We start from the raw sequence: 18,808 nt of genomic DNA on the forward strand, positions 1-18,808 counted from the left end.
TGATTGTACTATTTTGCCATTTGAGTATTTCTTCATTTTTGGAATACATATGCACCTTGCACCATCCTCATTTACCCCAGAAACACACACCATTGCTCAAACCTTCACTGAAGTATTGCTACATCAGACTACTTTCTCCCCATCAAATTTCAAGTTGAACTCAATCATATTTTGATCGCTGGTTCCTAAAGGTTCTTTTACCTTAAGCTTCCTAATCACCTCTGGTTCATTACGTAACACCTAATCCAGTATCACTGATCCCCTAATAGGCTCAATGACAAACTGCTCTAAAAAGCTATCTCTTAGGCATTCAACAAACTCACTCTCTTGAGATCCATTACCAACTTGATTTTCCCAGTCGAACTGCATGTTAAATTCTCCCATGACTATCATAACTTTATCCCTTTGACATGTCTTCTCTATTTCCTGTTGTAATCTGTGGTTTACCTCCCAGCCACTGTTGAGAGGCCTGTATATAACTGCCATCAGGGTCCTTTTATCCTTGCAGTTTCTTTACTCAAACCACAAGGATTCAACATCTTCCAATCCTATGTCACATCTTTCTACTCATTCGGTGCCATTCTTTACCAGCAGATCCACACCATCCCCTCCGCCTACCGTCCTATCCCTCTGATACAATGTGTAACCTTGGACATTCAGCTCCCAACTACAACCATCCTTCAGCCACGATTCAGTGATGTCCACAACTAGAATCCTTAAATTATGCCAAGACTTTTGCACAACTTGCCTGCTAGCATTTTGTTGTTCATGCAGCAGAACACCTCGATTCCTCTTCAGTTCAATCACTTGCAATCACTTTCCATTTAGATAGATATCTGCTTTTTGATTTCCCACACCACACGACTTCCATACTTTCCCACATTAAATTCCATTCATCAGTCTTTTGCCCACTTGCTCAATATACATATCTATATCCATTGCACAGTCAGAGTAGTGTAGTCATAGAACACGGAAAAGATTTCTGTGTCACTTCACTTGTCCATACCGATCAAATTGCCTACCTGAGCTAGTCCCAGTTGCCTCTGTTCAACCCATCTCCTCTTAACCTTTCTTGTCTACTACCTTTCGAGATGTCTTAAATGATGCCATTTGCCTGCCTCTACCATATCTTGTGGTAGGTCATTCTATATGTCCACTACCTTTTCTGTGCCCCTCACCTAAAATCTATGCCCTTGACTTAAAATTCCCTGATGCTGGGAAAAAAGATTCTGACCTTTCACCTTATCTATGTCATTAGAAACATAGAAAATCCACAGCACAATACAGGCCCTTCAGCCCACAAGGTTGTGCCGAACAAGTCCCTACCATAGAAATTACTAGTCTTACCTATAGCCCTCTATTTTGCTAAGCTCCATGTACCTATGCAAAAGTCTCTTAAAAGACCCTTTCATATCCACCTCCACCACCTTTGCCGGCAACTCATTCCACACACTCACCACTTGGAGTAAAAAACTTACCCCTGACATCTCCTCTGTACCTACTCCCCAGCACCTTAAAACTGTGTCCTCTTTTGGCAACCATTTCAGCCCTGGGAAGAAACCTCTGAATATCCACACGATCAATGCCTCTCAACATCTTATACACCTCTATCAGGTCACTTCTCATCCTCTGTTGCTCCAAGGAGAAAAGGCCGAGTTCACTCAACCTATCTTCATAAGAGATGCTCCCCAGGCAAAATCCTTGTAAATCTCCTCTGTACCCTTTCTATGGCTTCTACATCCTTCCTGTAGCGAGGTGACCAAAACTGAGCACAGTACTCCAAGTCATGGCCCGAAACGTTGACTGCTCATTACAACAGATGCTGCCCGACCTGCTGAGTTCATCCACCTTGTTTGTTTGTGTTGATTTGACCACAGCATCTGCGGTATACTTTGTGTTTACTCCAAGTGGGGTCTGACCAGGGTCCTGTATAGCTGCAACATTACCTCTTGGCTCCTAAATTCAATCCCACGATTGATGAAGGTCAATACACTATACCCCTTCTTAACCATTGAATCAAACAGCACAGCCGCTTTGAGTGTCCAGTGGACTCTGACCCCAAGATCCCTCTGATCCTCCACACTGCCAAGAGTCTTACAATTAATACTATATTCTGCCATCATATTTGACCTACCAAAATGAACCACTTCACACTTATCTGGGTTGAACTCCATCTGCCACTTCTCAGCCCAGTTTTGCATCCTATCAATGTCCCACTGTAACCTCTGACAGCTCTCAACACTATTCACAACACACCCAACCTTAGTGTCATTAGCAAACTTACTAACCCATCCCTCCACTTTCTCATCCAGGTCAATTAAAAAATCACAAACAGTAAGGGTCCCAGAACAGATCACTGAGGCGCTCCACTGGTGACCGACCTCCATGAAGAATCTGACCCGTCTACTACCACTCTTTGCCTTCTGTGGGCAAGCCAGTTTTCGATCCACAACACAATGGCCCCTTGGTTCCCATGCCTCCTTACTTTCTCAAAAAGCCTTGCATGGGGAACCTTATCAAATGCCTTGCTAAAATCCATATACACTACATCTACTGCTCTTCCTTCATCAATATGTTTAGCCACATCCTCAAAAAAATTCAGTCAGGCTCATAAGGCACAACCTGCTCTTGACAAAGTGTCATAAGGTGGGCTTTGAGAGCGGACCCAAATGCAAGACACAGACTCTGAAGTCCTAGGGACAGGACTAGGTGTGTCAAGAAAGCAAGGGAATTGCAGAAGAAACGACACTGGACAAGACACAGGCCCTGGACGAGACTAGGACACAGGGCCTTGAATAGGATTAGACTGGGAAAGCGAGACCTGGACAGGGAACTTGGAACCTGGACAAGGACTCTGAGCCAGAGACTGGACAGGGAGCCGGAACCTGGGTCTTGACTCAGGCTTGGACTCCAGATCTAGGCGAGGACAAGACATGGCAAGGCAACAGGACTGGACGTGGGGGCAGGACACAGAATTCCTGGGCTGGACGTGGGACTCTTGGGCTGGATGAGGACATGAAGCTCAAACCTGGACAAGGGAGTCTGGAACACAGAACCTTGGTCTTGGGAGACGGGAACGCGGAACACAGAGCCTTGGTCTTGGGAGACGGGAACGTGGAACACAGAACCTTGGTCTTGGGAGACGGGAACGCGGAACACAGAGCCTTGGTCTTGGGAGACGGGAACGTGGAAAATAGAGCCTTGGTCTTGGGAGATGGGAACATGGAACACAGAGCCTTGGTCTTGGGAGACGGAAACGCGGAACACAGAGCCTTGGTCTTGGGAGATGGGAACGTGGAACACAGAGCCTTGGTCTTGGGAGATGGGAACGTGGAAAATAGAGCCTTGGTCTTGGGAGATGGGAACGTGGAACACAGAGCCCTGACCCATCCTTGGGAACAGGATGTAGGGCCGGGACTCATACACAGAAAGCTGAACATGACAAGACAGTTCAAAACACTAGTTAGCGGCAAACGGCTGGACCTACTTAGTGAAGGTGAGGACACAAAGATACAGTTCCAAACAACAAAAGATGTTTCCTTATCTGGACACAGCAAGGCTCCGGTCTTGCTCTGGCAGTAGAACTTGATGGCGAGGCTCCAGCCAAGGGTTACAGAAAGAAGGGGAAGGGAAGGGAACAATCCAGCCTCAGGATAACAGCAAAGGCAGCCTGGCTTACCCAACAGAGGCAAGGACAGGAAGGGACAGATCCAACCACAGGGTAACAGCAAAGATGGCCTGACTTACCCCACTGAGGTGAGGATGGGGTACTGACAAGACAAACCAGCCCCCACACTCAAACCCAAGGTCACTTATATTCCATCCCCAATATGAGAATCAGGTGCCTGTGAGTAAGCCCAACTGAAACAAGGGACAGCCAGAAGACTCGGAGTCCAGACTTCACGGACCAGACCATGACACAAAGCCGTGCTGACTATTCCTAATCATACTATACCTCTCCAATTGTTCATAAATTCTGCCTCTCAGAATCTTCTCCATCAACTTAGCAACCACTGAGGTAAGACTCACTGGTCTATAATTTCCTGGTCTATCTCTACTCCTTTTCTTGAATAAAGGAACAACATTCGCAACCCTCCAATCCTCTGGAATCTCTCCCATCCCTATTGATTGATGTCCCTCATTACTTTTAAAAACCTCTCTGAATTACCTCTCAGACTCCTACGTTCTATAGACAAAGAAGCCCCATCCAATCCTGCCTCTATTGAAATTAAAGCTCTTCCTTGTGAATCTTTGCTGTATGCTTTCCAGCATTCTTTCATCAGCGAGGGAGAGAGAGGTCACTCCTGCAACAGTGAGAATGGAGATGAGGAACTGACATTAACAATGTTATAATCTCCCATGTCTCTTCTCCAAGCCATTACCCCACCCGTCTCGAGGACCAAGAGGCTTTCACACTCCATTTAAGACAAACTTTCAACACTAAATCAGACTTAGAAACAAATGCCGCTTCATTTCTTCTGATGACTCCTGATGAAGGGTTTCAGCCCAAAACGTCATCACTACCATAGATGCTGTCTGGCCTGCTGAGTTCTGCCAGCATTTTGCGTTTTTATTCATTTCTTCCTCATCACCTTTGCCTTCTTGTTAAATATAGTCCCATACTGAATATGACTATAATACAGAGGATGCAGTGGGCATTCACTAGGATTTTGTTCAAGATAGAGCATTTAAGCTAAATGGAGATTGCTGAAGGCAGAGGAGCAACATGTTAGAAGTACATAAAAATACTAAGAGACATAGATAGGACAGATAGTCAGAGTCTTTTTCCCAGCGTGAAAAATATCAAATTCCAGAGGGCACAGCATTACTCTGAGAAAAGGAATGTTTAAGAGAGATTTACAAGGTAAGATTTTATACACAGAGAATGGTAGATGAGGTGATGGAAGCACTAATGATAGCAATGTCTGTGGCAATTGTGCACCTGAGCAGACAGAGAATGGAGAGGCATAGATGGTATGCAGGAAGATGGGAACATTTTAAATTTGCATCATAAATTATGCAGACATTGTGCACCGAAGGGTCTGTCCCTACACTGGACTGTTCCACCTTCTTTCTTAATAGAGACAAAGAAATTCAGGGTCATGTGAAGCTATGGGTGCAGGTGGTGGATGGTCGAATGAACCGCTGATGCATATCACAAGTCCTGGTTATGCAACCATTGATGCCAGGCAGGCAATCTCTGAAGAGTTTTGATAAATTAAAAAGAGTATATACAAATTATGTATTAAGTAACAAATGGACAGTTACCACAAAGTATCCAAAGATTGTTTAAAATGAGAGAAAGTCAACATGATTTAAGAGGAACATGTATATTTCAAAAACAGAGGATAAGAACAAATGAAAAAAACATTGTATTTCAGTCAGAGGGGTGAATTTATGTAACAGTTGTAGTGAGAATTTAAAAACTGCACCACACTTAACAAGTTTAAAAAATTATTTTAAAATAATTTAATGAACAAATATAAAGTACATGATTAAAAAAGAATGGGAATAATGTAAATAAATGATACTTGGAATTGGATTTTGTGTTGAAAGATTATGAACTTTTTTGTTTTGATGTGATGATTGACGACAAATATGTTTTTGTAAAAGTAAGAGGAGTAGCGTAATAATCTGTAGCTTCAGCCTACACCCTTTCAGTCTGTTTTAAAGATTTTTATTATATAATTTTGTCTTATGTAATCATCGTTGAAAGTGATGCTTTTTGTCATGTTTCTACTGACTGAAATAAAATTTCATTCATTTCATTCATTCATAATGGCTGGGGTCACCCATCTTGTAAATACACTGCCTAGAAGAGGGCAATGGCAAATTACTTCTTCAGAAAAATTTGCCAAGAACTATCACGGTCAAAAACCATGATCGCCCACGTCACAACATGGCACATAATGACAATGATGATAAATCTAATGTCATAACTAGTGAGTTATTGGGGAGAAAATTCTTAAGAAACAGTTTTATTCTATACCTGGAAAGCCAAGGATTATTGAGGAATCACTAGTTTGGATTTCTTACAGAGATACTGTCTGATCAATGTCATGTATTTTCCAAAGAGGTAATGGTGTATTATAATCTCCGAGTCATTAGAATCATACAGTCTAGAAGCAACCCCTTGAGCTCAACTCATCGATGCTGACTGTGTTGCACAGTGAGCCAGTCCCATCTGCCCACATTTGGTCCACGGCCTCTAAACATCTCTTAACTGTTAATGAGGGCAACGTGGTTGATGTAATCTACAGAGAATTCATTAAGGCCTCCGAGAAGGTTTCAGGGCCAGATAACAAATGAAATATAAAATTGACTTGCTAATAGAAGCAGAGGTGATGGATAAGGATTGTATTTGTGATTAGAACCCTACAATGAGAAGTGTCTTTTAAGTACTGATGCTTTTAGTACTGATGTAATGATGTAATGATTTGACATCTGGCATGTCATCTAAAACTTTCCATGGATACACAGTGGAGTGTATCCTGACTAGCTGCATCATGGCTCAGTGCAGTCATAGAGTCATAGAGAAATACACAAACAGGCCCTTCAGCACATCTAGCCCATGTGGAAAATCAATGAAACTGTCTACTCCCAAGGTCCTGCATAGGACCCTAGCTCTTGATATCCCTGCTATCCAGGTACCTATTCAAACATTTAAGTCAAGCACGCATGGACCACTTGTGCTGACAGCTCATTCCACACTCTCATGACCTTCTGAGTGAAGAACTTTACCCCCAGGTTCCCATTAAACTTCTCACCTTTCACCCTTAAGCTATGACTTCTAGCTGTAGTCCCACCCAATCTCAGTGGCAAAAGCCTGCTTGCATTCATCCTGTCTATAACCCTCATAATTTTGTATGCCTCTATCAAATCTCCTCTCAATCTTCTAAAGAATACAATGCCAACATATTCCATCTTTCCTATAACTCAGGTCCTCCAGACCCCCAAAATCCTTGTAAATTTTCTCTGTAATCTTTCAACCTTGTTTATATCTTTTCTGTAGGTAATGACCAAAGCTACACATGATACTCCAAATTAGGCTTCACCAAGTTCTAATACAACTTAAAAATAACATCTCAACTTTTGTACTCAATTCATTTATTTATGAAGGCCAATGTGCCAAAAGCTTTCTTTATGACCCCATCTGCCTGTGATGCCACTTTCAATGAATTATGAACTTGTATTCCCAGATCCTTTTGTTCTACCACATTCCTCAGTGCCCTACCGTTTAAGGCCTACCCTGGTTAGTCCTACTTAAGTGGAAAACCTGGCACTTGCCTGCATTAAATTCCATCTTTCATTTTTCCACCCATTTTTCTTGCTGGTCCAGATCCCTCTGCAAGTCATGATAGCCTTCCTCGCTGTCCATTACACACTCCCAATCTTTGAGTCATCCGCAAATTTGCTGATGTAGTTAACCACATTATCATCCAGATCATTGATATAGATAACACATAACAAAAGACCCAGCACCATTCCCTGCAGCACTCCACTAGTTACAGGCCTCCAGTCAAAGAGGCAACTCTCTACGACTACTCGTTGGCTCTCCCACAAAGCCAACGTCTAATCCACTTTACTACCTCATCCTGAATATCAAGCAACTGAACCTTCTTGACCAGCCTTCCATCCGGGACCTTGTCAAATTCCTTCCTAAAGACATTAAGACCATAAGACATAGGAGCAGAATTAGGTCATTCCATCATGGCTGATCCTGGATCCCACTTAATCCCATACACCTGCCTTCTCGCTATATCTTTTGATGTCTTGACCGATCAGGAAACTCTCAACTTCTGCCTTAAATATACCCACAGACTTGGTCTACATTGCAATCTGTGGCAGAGCATTCCACAGATTCACCACTCTCTGGCTAAAAAAATTCTGATCTACCTCCATTTCCAATTTTCAGGCTGCGCCCTCTAGTTCTGGATACCCCACCACAGGAATCACATTTGTGAACCTCCTCTAGACTATCTCCAATGACAACACATCCTTTCTGAGATATGGGGCCCAAAACTGTTGACAATACTCTTACGTGCAGCCTGACTTGTGTCTTGCAAAGCTTCAAAATTATCTCCTTGTTTTTATATTCTATTCCCCTTGAAATAAATGCCAACATTGCATTTGCCTTCTTTATCACAGACTCAACCTGTAAATTAACCTTCTGGGAGTCTTGCACATGGACTCCTAAGTCTTCTGCACCTTTGATGTTTAAACCATCTCCCCATTTAGATAATAGCCCACACTGTTGTTCCTTTTACCAAAATGCATTATCATATATTTCCCAATACTGTATTCCATCTGCCATTTTTTAGCCCATTCTTTCAATTTGTCTAAATCCTGCTGCAATGGCATTGCTTCCTCAGCATTACCTACACCTCCACCTATCTTTGATTCTTCAGCAAACTTTGCCACACAGCAATCAATTCCATTATCCAATTCATTGACAAACAATGTGAAAAGAAGTGGTTCCAATACTGGCCTCTCAGGAACACCACTACACAATGGTAGCCAACCAGAAAAGGCCCCCTTTATTCCCACTCACTGCCTCCTACCTGTTAGCCATTCCTCTATCCATGTCACTATCTTTCAGTAATGCCAAAATATTTTATCTTTTTAAGCAGTCTCATGTGTGGCAACTTATTAAATGCCTTCTGAAAATCCATGTAAATGACATCCATTACCTTTCCTTTGTCCACCCTGATCTTGTTATCTCCTTGAAGAACTCTAAATGATTTGTCAAGCAAGATTTCCCTTTACAGAAACCATGCTGACTTTGACTTATTTTATCATTAGTCTCCAAGTACCCCGAAACCTCATCCGTAGTAGTAGACCAACAATCTCCCACCACTAAAGTTCAGTGAACTGATTATAATTTCCTTTCTTTTGACTTTCCCCCTTCTTAAAGAGTGGAGTGACACTTGCAGTCTTCCAGTCCTCTACAGCCATGTCAGAATCAAATGATTCTTGAAAGATATACCTCCCTGTATCATTCTGAATTCCCTCATGATCGTAATACCATGTGTGATTTTCTTGGGAAATTGAATTTTCCAAAATTATCATCAGATGATCTTTCAATATTAGAAACTCCTATTACGGATGCAGAAATTAAAGGGGTTATTTCCTCTATGAATTCTGGGAAAGCACCAGGTCCAGATGGGTATACAGTAGAATTTTAAAAATGTTTTTCTGCTACTCTGTCTCCTTGGTTATGCAGGGTTTTTGAAGAAGCAATTAGATTGGGCAATCTGCCACAAACTTTTTATAGAACTTCCATTTCTTTAATACTGAAGAAAGATAAAGACCCTACTGACTGTGCATCCTATAGACCAATATCTTTATTGAATGTAGATTCCAAGATCTTTTCCAAGTTACTGGCATCCAGGCTGGAGAAGGTATTACCCCAAATTATTTCGGAAGATCAAACCGGTTTTATTAAAAATCGCTATTCTTTTTTCAATATTAGGAGATTATTGAATATTGTTTATACTCCTTCACATAGCACTTCAGAATGTGTTATTTCATTAGATGCGGAGAAAGCATTTGATAGAGTTGAATGGCCATACTTATTTTATGTGCTTGAGAAGTTTAATTTTAGTCCGACATTCATTTCCTGGATTAAACTGATATATCATACTCCAGTAGCCTCGGTGCTTACTAACAATCTAAGATCTCCCTTTTTTCGTTTATTTCGGGGTACTAGACAAGGCTGTCCTCTTAGTCCATTATTATTTGATATTGCTTTAGAACCCTTGGCAATTGCTATCAGAGAATCACAGAACATTTTTGGCATTAATCGTGGGACAGATATACATAAGTTATCATTATATGCAGATGATTTATTGTTATTTATTTCTGATCCTGAGAAATCCATTCCTGCAGTTTTATCACTGTTGGTTCAATTTAGTGATTTTTCCGGGTATAAATTAAATCTTAATAAGAATGAATTGTTTCCTTTAAATAGACCGGTTCCAATTTATGGAAATTTACCTTTTAAATTAGTTAATGTCTCTTTTATGTACTTAGGGATTAAAATCACAAAAAACTATAAAGACTTATTTAAGGTTAATTTTTTACCCTTAATTGATCAAATTAAATGTTTGTTTACTAAATGGTCACCACTATCTTCATCTCTGATAGGTCAAATTAATGCTATTAAGATAGTTATTTTACCCAAGTTTTTATATATATTTCAAGCAGTACCAATTTTTATTCCGAAATCTTTTTTTGCTAATGTTGATTCAAAAATTTCCTCATATATATGGCAGAATAAAAATCCTAGGTTAGGTAAAATATATTTACAGAAGGCAAAGGAGGAAGGTGGATTGGCATTGCCTAATTTTAGATTTTATTATTGGGCAGTTAATATCTGATATTTGATATGTTGGTTAAAGGATTGGGATATATCTTTTAGCCCTCATTGGGTAAACATGGAAATTAAATCTGTACAAGGATTTGCATTGGGTTCTATTTTAGGGACTTCTCTTCCCTTTGCTCTTTCTAAATTGCCGAAATGAATTGACAACCCGATAGTTAAACATACTTTACGTATATGGTTTCAATTTCGGAAATATTTTGGGTTGACTCAGTTTGTTTTAAATATTCCTATTGTATCCAATTGCTTTTTTTATCCTTCTATTATAGACCAAGCTTATTCAGCTTGGAAGACTAAAGGATTATTACGATTTTCCGATTTATTTTTGGATAATTGTTTTATGTCTTTTGAGCAATTATCTAATAAATATAATTTGCCTAGATTTCATTTTTTTAGATATTTACAGATTAGGAATTTCTTAAATACTGTACTTGCTACTTTTCCAAATTTTGTGTCTTCAGGTATTTTGGAGAATTTGTTTGAACTAAATCCCTTTCAGAAAGGGCTAATATCAAAACTTTACAATATAATTATGAAGATACGTTCCGAGCCCTTTTATAAGACTAAAAATGATTGAGAAAGAGAACTTAACCTTATTATCCCTATTGAGAATTGGGATAAATTCTTCAATTAGTTAATACATCATCTATATGTGCTAAACATTCATTAATACAGTTTAAAGTTGTGCACAGGGCTCATATGTCCAAGGATAAATTGGCTCGTTTTTATTCCTATATAAATCCTATTTGTGACAGATGTCATTCTGAGATAGCGTCTTTAACTCATATGTTTTGGTCATGTCCGCTTTTGAAAAAATATTGGAAAGATATTTTTGATATTATTTCTGCAGTATTGAACATTGATTTACAACCTCATCCTATTACTGCAATTTTTGGTTTACCAATGATGGACTCACTCCATTTATCCACTTCCGCTTGTCGAATGATTGCATTTCTTACATTAATGGCTAGAAGATCTATTTTGTTGAATTGGAAAGAAATTAATCCTCCTACCTTATTTCATTGGTTTTCTCAAACTATGTTATGTTTAAATTTAGAAAAAATTAGAAGTGTTGTATTTGATACTTCTATTAAATTTGAAAAGATATGGAGACCATTTATTCAATATTTTCATATGATGTAATATGACCCTGTTCCAAGCCTATTTGTTTTTCCAGTTTTGATTGTATATATGTTGAGTGGATCGGAGTTGATGACACTGATGATTTTCTATTGTTGCAAGATATTATAAACAGCCCTTTTTTTTCTATTTTTTCTTTTTCTCTTTTTTCTTTTTTTGTTTCTTTTTTCTCTATTAGTTATTAGATTATTAGATTAGTTTTTTTGCATATTTTTTTTCTTTTTTCTGTTTTTAAAAAAATATATATATTATGATATACCTAGGTTTGACTTGTTTATTTGTATATTGTATCGTTCATGATTTGGGAATACTCATTTATACTGTAATCATTGCTTATGTATTCTCTCATGTTTAGTTGGAAAGTGTATGTTTGTAATTCCATTATCTATGTATCATTTTATTTTGTTGATATTAATAACAATAATAAAAAGATTGAAAAAGAAAGAAAGGGATGGAAACAATCAGAAGTAGAGGTCAAGACCACAGACCAATGTTCTGCAAGGACCTCCCTGAAACCTGTCTCAGAAGTTGTGTTGCTCCTCCCCAAAGAAGACTTACGTTAAACATGATAGCAAGGTATTTAGCAGTGACACACAAAGGTCAGGCAGGGAGTGTTCTGCCTTTCAAATAAATGATTTATGTTCTTTTCTATGTGGTCAAGCATATTTACCTTTTATTTTGAAATGAGCAGCTTCAGATCTGTATTAGATTCCTTCCTGTGCATTCAAGATGTCAGAAGTAGGAAAGCACGTCTACGAACTGAAACTAAACAGAAAGGCTTGATACTCATCTCTTTTGGAAATTCCTCCCTCTTGCCCCAAGTCCTGACTCCAGCAAGCTGTCAAAAAGGTTCCACATGGGAGATTGGAGATTGGTATAGGAGGTTGTGACTCAAGGTTCCCAAGGCAAGTGGTAAATTGAATCCAACATTGGGTTGGTATTAGGAAGCAGACAGTAATCTAACTTTCCTGGTCTCATCTACCATGATGTGTTCTTAAAGTTGCAGTCTTCTGATCCGGAGAAAAGAATGGAACCAACCAAAGTGCTCATAAATGAAAGGCAACATGATGACAAGAGAATATCCAGATTTATTTGTAAGGCAACAAAAGTTTGAAAAAAAAAAGTAAAAGAATTGGAGCTAGAAGTGGCGGGCTTGTGTTTGAAGAGCAAATAGTACAAGTGAATATGAGAATGGAACACACAAGGTATTTCAGAGATAGATACAGAATTGAAGATATGGGCTGGTGTGTACAAAATAACGAGGAGAGAATATTAAAAATTTAATTGGTGGAATGAAGTATTGTTACTGTCAGAAAAGGTGAAGGCAGGTGCAATGGGAAGATGAAAGCCACATACTTATTGGAGGCAACAATTCCTTCATTTCAAAACCATCTTCCTATATTCCTCAATTCCAATGACTTTGAACCTAATAAGCCATCCCTGGTTCTCTGTCCACAGATGATGCCTAATCTGTTGAGTGATTCCAATAACTTCCAGTTTTATTAATCATGTATCATCCTGTATCATGGCCTGGTATGGAAACACCAATGCCTTTGAACAGAAAATCTTATCAAAGGTCCAGAATGTCATGGGTAAAGCCCTCCCAAATTTCGAGCATATCTACATGAAATGCTGTTGTAGGAAAGCAGCATCCATCATCAGAGATCCTCAGCACCCAGGTCATACTCTTTTCTCGCTGCTGCCATCAGGGAAAAGGTGCAAGAGCCTCAGAGCTCACACCACCAGGTTCACGAACAGTTACTATCCATCAACCATCAGGTTGAACAAAATGGTATTGTTATGAGTGATGAACAGATCTGATGGACAATGGGGTGCAGAGTTACCCATCCCCCACTCCCTGAGAATCATGAACCATTGCTGTTGCTATGCTGCTCATGAGAGAGAGAGAGATGTTAAATATGCAAGAACATCTGCTACAGATAAAAGAGGGGAGAGAGACTGTTGATCTCCTGTATTATGACTTCTACAAGGATTATTTATCTTTTAACATTTTGCTCATTAACATTCCTCAGGAGACAGCAGGAGTGGCCTGATTTGATGGACACTGTCATTCAGAGTTGATGGATAGCTGAGACCCCGTGAGCAGGGATAAAAGACAGGTCTGGAGAGACACCCTTCAGACACACCAGGAGACACACCAGTGGACACTGATTGAGTGTTGGAAACCCACAGGAAAGGTGGAAGCATCGGAGACCGAACCAGGTGATCGGTCAGTTAAACTCACAGTGTTACAGCAGGGCCGGTGGGGACTTGTGTGTGTGTCCACTCATGCCAGAGTGACGAGTCCACCACAGAAGAACGGTCTAGCTGAATGACAGAGGGGTCATAACTGAATGGCCACAATGACACGACGGATTAAGAAAGGAGTAAAAGGTTTGCCTGCCGCAGCTGTTGCTGTTAATCTCACTCGCTCTCTCTCTCTCCAACAATTACAACACAACAACCATAACTACCTCAGCACGCATGAACTGAACTGAACTTTATACTTTTCTATGACAATTCATTTACCCCTAGACAGCGATAGAGCTTGTTTATAATTGCTTATTATTATTCCTACACTTTTAGGTTTATTTTTGCTAACCTGTGTTATATGTATATTTGCATTATTGGTATTGTTTTGCTTATTTTACTAATAAACACTTTTGAATACAGTACCACAAGACTCCAAAGGATTCTTCTGTCTTTGCTGGTCAGACACCCAGTTACGGGGTATGTAACAGTATAACTACACACACTTGCCCAACTATTGAGATGTTCCCACAACCAATAATCTCACATAAGGACTCAATCTTGGTATTTCATGTACCCATTAATTATTGCAATTTTTTAATATTTGTATTTGCATTTGGTTGTCTTATACACTCTGGATCATCTTTCATTGAACCTGTTATAGTTACTGTTCTATAGATTTGCTGACTATGCCTGCAGGAGAATAAGTGTCAGGGTTGTATGTGGTGATATGTATGTACTCTGATAATAAAACTTACTTTGAATGTTAATATTTCCAGCATCTTAAAGGATAAGAGTTTAAGGAACCATTTATACAAGTTTATAATGGTGCCAGTTCAAGTAGAGAACAGAATAAGCTGCAGGACTTGTCATTATCCTCTTGGGTACATATAATTAAATGGTCTAAACACAAAACTTAAGTGCAAAAAAAACTTCTGAAACAGGCTGAATGGGATAGCAGGTCAGTTTAAAATGTACAAAGGAAGAGCTTATCAATAAAGCTAAACCCATGCAGTTATTGAAAAATAACATTCACAACAGATACAATGAAGTTCAGATTAGGAGACAGATGTGTGAGGGAGCAAAAACAATTGGTTTTTTTTATTGATCCTGAGTTCAAATTCCCACTATTCCTTGGTGTCTCTTCAGTGTAAAAGGATTGGATGGGCAGAATTTGTTCAGTGTGTCCAGGAAGGATTCCCAACAAAGAAAGTAGACAGACCAATTAAAAGAAAGGCCAAACTGGATCTGGCACCAAGCAATGAACCTCGTCGGGTGACAGATCTCTCAGCTGGCGAGCAATTCAGAAACAGTGAACACAACTTCTTGACCTTTACAATAACCTTCGAAAAGAGATAGGAGCAGATGGTATGGGGAAGTATTTAAATGCAGGAACAATGAATTACGATGCTATTAGACAGAAACTTGGGAGTGTAAATTCGAAATGGATGCACTCAAGGAAATGGACAATAGAAATGTGGAGGTTGTTTAGGGATCACTTGCATCATGCTCTGGATAGGTTTGAGCATAAGACCACAAGACCATCTGATATAGGAGCAGTATTAGCCTGCTCCACCCTTTCATCATCACCATCCATTTTCCCTCTCAACCCCAATCTCCTGCCTTCTCCCCATGTCCCTTCATGTCTTGAACAATCAAGAATCTATCAAACCTTGCCTTAAATATATCCATTCACATCCAGGAATCTATTTTTTTGAGTAATGTTGATGACCAGGATTCCATAGTCCTCTGGGGCAGATAATTGCAAACAATCAACAAGTGAAGAAGTTTCTCCTCATCTTAGTTGTACATGGCCCATTCTTCTTCTCAAAGTCTAATCCTTGATTCCTCGGCCAGTGAAAATGTCCTCCCTGCATCCAGTCGTTCAAACCTTGTAAGAATATTTTTGTTCTCTCATTCTTCAAAACTCTGGAGAAATAAGGTAATCTATGCATTCACTCATCATATGTGAACATAGTGATTGTATCTGACGTCATCACCTACTCTGTAAGTCAATAAGTAAATAAAAGAATATCTTTCCGAAGAATCCTTTTTAATCATCTTTACTCTAACCTTAAATATATACTCTTTTCTTTTTGATGCAACTGCCATGGGGAAAACTTTCTATCAAGGGCTTTTATTTTTACCTGTATCAGTTCACTCGTCTGTCTCCTTCACTCCAGGGAAAAGAGGTCCTGCGTATCAAATCTCTCCCAATGACTAACAGTCTGATTACGATCCATGCTGCCAGCTCACCTGACTTCCCTGGTGAACCGGCTCGCCCTCTCCCTACCCTGCGACAAACATTCTGATTATGATCCATGCTGCCAGCTCACCTGATTTCCCTGGTGAGCCGGCTCGCCCTCTCCCAACCCTGCCTCTGTCATCTCTGCCCATTGAACTGGCTTCATTTATTCTCTACATTTGTCTCCTCACCTGTGGTATGACTGCAGTTCTTCCAATTCCCCTGCTAAATTTGCTTATTCCCCACCACCCCATCCCCCCGCCTCTGAGTAGCATGGGCTACTTTAGGCCATTTGATGTGTGATCATTAAGTCTGTATAGCAGCTGATGAGAAAATCATTTAATGTGGGGGACTGATAAATTGGTTTATTATTGTCACGTGGATCAATGATAGTGAAAAGCCTTGTTTCAGGTCCAGAACCAGAATCCGAATCAGGTTGAATATCACTGGTATATATCATGAAATTTGTGGTCATGTCACAGTAGTACATTGTAATACATAATATTAAGATATATAAATTACAAAAGGAAACATATATTTAATAATTACATTCAGTAAGTAGTGCAAACAGAGAGCAAAAAAAGTGAGGTAGTGTTCATAGGTTCATGGTCCATTCCAAAATCTGATGGCAGAGGGGAAGAGGGTGATCCCGAAGCATTAAGTATGTGTCTTCAGACTACTCCTGAATGGTAGCGATGAGAAGAGGACCTGTCCTGGGTGATGGGTCCTTAATGATGGATGTTGCCTTTTGAAGCTGTCCTGGATGCTGGCACATATCCATGAGCATGGGAACAATGGGAATATGTAACATAATCATTCAGAATGTTATAGTGAATGAAAATTAAATGAAAAGCAGCTGCAGATACTGAAAACCTAAAATACAGATATAGTGGGCTGATACCCATAACAGAGCTGGCTGAGATTACAACTTTCTGCACCTTTCTTGAATCCTGTGCAGTGGCTCCTCTATTCTGGATGGTAATGTAGCCAGTTAGAAAGCCCTCCATGGTACACCTGCAGAAACTTACACGTCTTTGGTGACATCTCAACCTCCTAATGGACTAGAGCTGCTGTCACGCCTTCTTTGTAATTTTATCAATATGCTGGGCCCATGACAGATCTTCAGTGATGCTGACACCCAGGAACTTGAACCTGCTCATCCTTTTCACTGCTGATCCCTCGGTAAGGATGGCTGTGTGTTCCCTCAACTTCCACATTCCTGAAATCTACAGTCTAATGGACTTTGAGTGCGAGGTTGTTGTTGCGACACCATTCAACCAGCTGATCTTTCTCGCTCCTGTATGACTCATCATCATCTGAAATTCTGCCAATGATAGTTGTGTCATCGGCAAACTTCTAGATGGTGTCTGTTATCTTTATAGATCCTTTCATCACATCAAAGCCCTGAGACAGTGCAATGGTAGAATGCAGATTAAAGGGTGGTGCAGCCCATTGGGTCAGAATGTCCTGTTCCAAGCTGTATCTCTAAGTAAAATAAAATAACTAGTGTTACAAGCTGAGAAAATGCAGCACTGGCAAACGATAAGCTACAAACCATAAAAAGGAGGCTGTCAGGTCAAGAGTCCATCCTTGTCATAATAGGACATTGTTGAATAATTCTGCAACTGCAGAGTACAAGTTGTCCAGGGGCCGGATGCTATGTGCTTTTCATCTTTTGTATCTTCTTCTGCAAAGGAGAGGGTAGAAAACAAATGTCAAGAGTGGGGACAATAGTTGAGTGATCAGAAATTAAATGAGTTGCAAGGAATAATATTGAAATAATTCAAGACAGACTAAAGAAGGAGATGGGGGAAATAATCGGTCTTTCTAAAATCATATTGAAATATATGTTTTAACTTATAATAAATATCTCAAGAGAAAGCTCTTGAATCTGAATCTGAACCAAATGTCTAGTCCATTTTCTTTCTTTATCCCCTTTGATTAAGAACATTAAGTGTATGGAGACAATTATTTGGTTAGCTTGATAAATTTCCACAGTATAATTGTTGAACTGTCACAGCTGAACTGCTGCCTGTCATGCAGACAACCATTGACAGAGTGTCCTCTACCAGTTCCATCAGACCATGCAGCTTGTTCCAAAACAATCACAGTGATGGTGCACAACTGGAAAGAGGATATTTAGCCCAAAGAGTTAGTAGCCGCACAAGGAGACTGTGGTAACAAGGTGATGTTTCCAGGCAGTCACTGGCTATTCATAGTTTTTATTTGAGGTTCCTTTCAAAGATCAATGAATGGTCATTGGGTGACAAAGATTATTCTCTCATGATATATAAATGTACATTGAATTCAAGGAGAGAAGCTGTGTGGTTTTGCTAGGACTGCAGAGCACCATAGACTGTGTAAGGTAAGAAATCAAGTTACAGGCATTGCAGATCAACACTATCTAGTATGAAGATCAAAACATCTATGTGATGTAATACACTAGGCAATACACAGGTCATTTTATGGAATCCTGGTAGCAGCCATAATGGTTTCATTTTATAGCAGATTGTTCTGCAAATTAAATAGTGGTCACTGGGAGACGAGTGCTTCAATTATTACATGAAGCAATGAAACATTTTGTCATGAGAAATGAGATGGTGCACACACCTGGTATTTTAACATAATCCTTCCCTTGTCTCAACCATGCTGGCAGAGCCCCCAGTACTCAAAGTGAAGTTATCAAAATGTATGGTGGTATGCTGAAAACCGTGCAATCTTTCATAGGAGTAAGAAGTTTGCCGATGACTAAACAGTCAGCGACTGCAGAACAAAAGAAGAGAAACAAAGCA

Source organism: Hemitrygon akajei, chromosome 8, assembly GCF_048418815.1.
Source record: "Hemitrygon akajei chromosome 8, sHemAka1.3, whole genome shotgun sequence".
Taxonomy (NCBI): Eukaryota; Metazoa; Chordata; class Chondrichthyes; order Myliobatiformes; family Dasyatidae; genus Hemitrygon; species Hemitrygon akajei.